We start from the raw sequence: 4,318 nt of genomic DNA, 5'->3' as shown, positions 1-4,318 counted from the left end.
TCGACACCTCAGCTCACGGGGCCCAGTGCAGACTCCACGACATAGAGCCTGAGCTGCAGCCAACCTTGCCCTTGATACCCCCGCTCCCTCCCTTCCTTCCTTCCCTCCGCTCTGTTTTCTTTCCCTCCTTTGCTAGCTCTCTTAATAATAAGCTGCTCAGAAGAGTCTGGATGGGTCTGGATGGGGCAGTAACTGGCCTTTGGAGGACCCTTTCAGTCCAGCTGAGTCCAGGCCTTGCCAGGAACGCCCACACAGGCTGCTGGCTGCCGTGAAACAGGAAGGTCCTCCCTGGTCGAGTAAAACACTCCCCAGATATTGACCGAGTGCCTGGTGGGGGGCCGATGCTCCAACAGCGACTTCATCCACTGGACAAATGCCCAGTTGAGACTCACCTCTGTTTTTCCTTTGGGGAATCTGCATAATGGGAAAAAAAAATCACAGGTTTGGAAATCGGAGGAGCTGGTTGCAAGTCCCAGCCCCAGCAGGTACTCGCTGGCCCCTGGAGGAAACACTGTCAATTCCCCAAGCCTCAGTTTCCAGCTAGAAAAATGGTCATGATTCCCCTTCAAATAAGAGACTCTATGAAACCGCATTTTCGCCACTGTAAGTGCAGAACATAAGGGCTACCTCTCACTTTCAGAATCTGCTCGGATTCTCCTCTCAGTAGAGAACAGTGATGGTCTTATGAATCAAACGGTCAGCCACGTGCTGGTTCCACCCGGTGCTGGCTGCACGGGACAGTGAAACTGACACCTCCGAGGCAGGGTTAGTCAGGGCCCTGGAAAGGGGGACGCACAGGACTGGGGCAGTTGGTGGAGGCTTTAGGACATTCTCTTCCTTTTTCAATGAGAAAAGAAACCTGGATGTGTAAATGGATAAAGCGTGTCAGTATCTTTGGTGAGAAAAGGGAATTAGATTATATAACGTCTATGGAAGCGCCACGAAAAAGGTACAGATGTGCTATGAACGTCGGACGCCAATAAGAGGCTCCAAACAGCACTGGGTACCGAGCGTGGGCTCTGCTGCCAGATGCCTGGTTTGAATCTGGCCTCTGCCATTTCTTCATGGGGTGTCTTGAGAAAATCACTCAGTGTCTTACTGTGTCTTGTTTTCCCCCTTGTAAAAAAGAGGCTGATGGGGTGCCTGTTTCCAAAGACTGTTGTAAAGATAAAATGATCTGATTCACACAAAATGTTCAGAATGATGCCGCACACACAGGAAGCACCAAGTAAATAGGAGCTGTTCTTGTTGTTATTACATTGGTGAGTGACTTGGGGATGACTTTAATAATAATAATAATAATAATAAAGGTGGTCTGGTGACTATTCTATTTATTATCATGGCAAGTAACCCAGTGGATGCTCTCCATGGTCCTCAGGATAGGATGCCTGGACTAGAAGCGGGGAGAGAGGTCTCAGCAGGCATTTTCCTCGGCTGACCGTGGGGAGGCAGAGACCCTGGCCCAGGTTGGTGGGACAGTGTGTTGCGACCCATGAAGGGGCCAGCAGAGCATAGCAGTGATCGGCTCCCACGCCTCGAAGCCTCCAGAAGCATGTCAAACAGGTCACAGCCAAAGCCAGCGGGTCCTCAGGGCTGTGATCTCAGGGCTGTTTACCTCTCCGCAGCTCTTCAATTGTCCTTCCAGCCTGTCCTGCCCCACAGGTTAGAATGTTCTCAACAGAGCTTTGCTTATTTGAATTATCTCACGAAGGTCAACACTTAAGCACGACTCGATTAAAGGCCCATGGAAGACAGAGCTGAAAGAACCCATTTCTTGGAGCTGTGTTCCAGTACCTGCCCATGTGGTAGGGCACAGAGGGGTCTAGACAGACAGGGCAGGTAGCAGGGCCCTTCTGCCGCTGGGGGCTGGGACTGTGGAGGTGATTTGGTTCCCTGCAGGGATGCTGTGAAGAGATGACCTGTGCAATGTCTGAGCCCCTTAAAATTATGTTGTTGATAAAGGATGGAACCTACCAGCACACACGTGTTATATACACAGTGTATTTCATCTTTGCAGACTCCACTGGGAGGGGAGGGGGATGGGACCGAGGACTGGGGGACCTCTTTGTTCTCACACAGGCTGCCACTTGCGGTGAGAACGGGACACACCCAGAGCTCCTCTCCTGGCCGAGTCCAGGCTCTCCACACCCCCCAGGGCCTCTTGGGGACATTGTGTTTACTCTCAAATACGCAAAGCTGGGCGCTGTCTCTTTAAATAGTAGAGGCTGAGAGGCTCTCAGGCCACCATGACATATCCCAGCATTGGACCAGCCCCTGAATAAACTGGATGGACGCCCGGTCTGGCTTCAGTTACAGGGAGCACCACCAGGGCACATCTCGAGGAGCCTGGCTGGAAGCAGCGGGGCTAGATCTGCCAGCTGCCGGTCTCTACACTGCCCTGTTCCGGGGGGGGCGGGCCTTGCCTGGGCGTCCGTCACGTTTGACTGCAAAGAGAGCCGCGGGGAGGAAGGGGTTACACTGTTTGGCCTGGTGAGTTGTCTTGGCAAACTATGCCTCTGGATGGTGAGTGCTTATGCTTTACAGAGAGATGCCCAGCCCCACACCCTGCCAACCACAAATGGAAAGCGTTGCAGGGGAGATGGCACGTGTGTGTTGGAATTCACCGGAGAGTCAGAGGATTTCTAAAATCCTTGTTTAAAAGCTGGATATATACTCTGGCTGGGGAGGCGAGAAGGACCCTCTGGGAGCATCTAGAAACCTCAGTGTACCCAGAGTGGAAGGGAGAAAGGGGACCAGATGCGCCTTCCCTGATGGGAAACAGCTCTGCACACACAGCTGGCAGGTGGCCTTGGATTGGTAAGCAGGTTAGGGAGAGACCTAACCTCTGCTCCACCTGTAGCGGAGCCCTGGCTGGGCTCTGGGTGTGGCCGAGCTGGTGACACCAGCCACACTGGGTGGTATCCTGTCTTCCACCCCTCGGGGCTGAGTAGGCAGGACACAGGTGAGGGGCAGTGAGGTGACCGCCAGGGACGGGTGGGTTCAGGTGTCCCGCAGTGTGGTGTGACATGGTTATTGATTAAAACATTGGGTTCAAAAGAAAGGAAGAAATGCGCTATATCTGACCACGTGTGCACTTTGCTAAATGTATATACGTCATTTAAAAGTTTAGTTGGAAAAAAAGGAAGGAAGGGAAAGAAACTCCTGAGTTAAATATGCTAATATTTATAAAGTGCTTAGAATAGTCCCGGGTACATGGTGATCATGTGAACATTGGTTAGATAAATAAAAATGTCTGAATGGCATATGAAGAGGAGCAATAATTCCCAGGGCAAACCCGGCCTAGACCATGACCCAGGAGGCGAGAGGTCACTCCCATTGGTAGGTAGGAGGTAGTCCTTCTACCTACATATGTGCTTTCAATCTATGGGATTGGTAAGCAATTTTAGTTCAGGCTTTCCTTAAAAGGTTGTTGTAAGGATTAAATGTGAAATAATAATAATAATAGTAGTAATAGTGACAATTTACTGGGTACTGATCCTTTATTTTTTTCCAGACGCTATGCTAATTGCTTCACACACTCTCTTAATCAACACCATAACCCTTTAAAATGGCCATTCTCAGTCCCGTTTCCAGATGAGAAAACCGAAACACTCCAAACTTCAGCTAACTGCCCAAATCCACAACCCTGAATAAGCAGGGTAATCGGGTTCGTCTAAGCCCAGTGTCAACGTGCCTAACCATTGGACCACACCACCTCTCACAGAGGTGTCATGGGCACTGAGCGAAAAATTTACAAGGAGTCTTCTTTTTAATCTAAGGATTTTTGAAAGCCCATTCTTGGAAGATTTTTTTCAAATTATTTTTACTTGAAGAATGTACAATTAGCCACAATAAGCAGCTACTTTCATATAGTAAAATAAGTAGCATGGGAGAATTTGACTCGTTCAGAGCGATGATGTTTTGTGACACAAACGCTGGCAGGTGGAGGTGTCTTGTGTATGACCCGCTGCATTAGCCGGCAGACGTTTAATACCCACCTTCCGGCTTCGGGTTCCTGCCTCAAGGCTGGACCCCCAGAGCGTCTTATTGGGGCGCGCCTATCGTGCGCCCGGAAGGGCTATCCTCTCTCCCCGTGACGCTGGGCGGACCCCATTCAGGCGGCTGTGAATCAGCTGATTTCCCTGGCTGCGCTTCCCCCACCTCAGATGGCCAACTCCCCACCCTGTGGCCGGGGACGCGAGCCGAGGCCGGGCGCCAAGCCAGGCACACTCGCCTGGAGCGTTCCGGGTTGTGGTCTGGATTTCCCCAGCGACCCCAGGGCGCGCTGTCCTGCAGTGGGCAGGCCTCTCCCTCCCCC

General features: G+C 51.4%; 1 protein-coding gene across 2 annotated transcripts in view; it reads left to right on the top strand.

The window, feature by feature from the left end:
* Positions 1 to 2,277: 2,277 nt before the first annotated feature.
* The window catches only part of PMP22 (peripheral myelin protein 22), a 29,764-nt gene continuing 27,723 nt past the window's right edge, over positions 2,278 to 4,318 (top strand). For both annotated transcript variants that reach the window (XM_007462650.1, XM_007462648.1), the window contains exon 1: positions 2,278 to 2,490. The gene's annotated coding sequence lies outside the window, so the exon portion shown is untranslated. The remainder of the gene's footprint in view (positions 2,491 to 4,318) is intronic.

Source organism: Lipotes vexillifer, unplaced genomic scaffold, assembly GCF_000442215.2.
Source record: "Lipotes vexillifer unplaced genomic scaffold, Lipotes_vexillifer_v1.1 scaffold982, whole genome shotgun sequence".
Classification (NCBI taxonomy): domain Eukaryota; kingdom Metazoa; phylum Chordata; class Mammalia; order Artiodactyla; family Lipotidae; genus Lipotes; species Lipotes vexillifer.
Note: the sequence above shows the minus strand (reverse complement) of the source record. Positions and strands in the feature narration are given on the sequence as shown.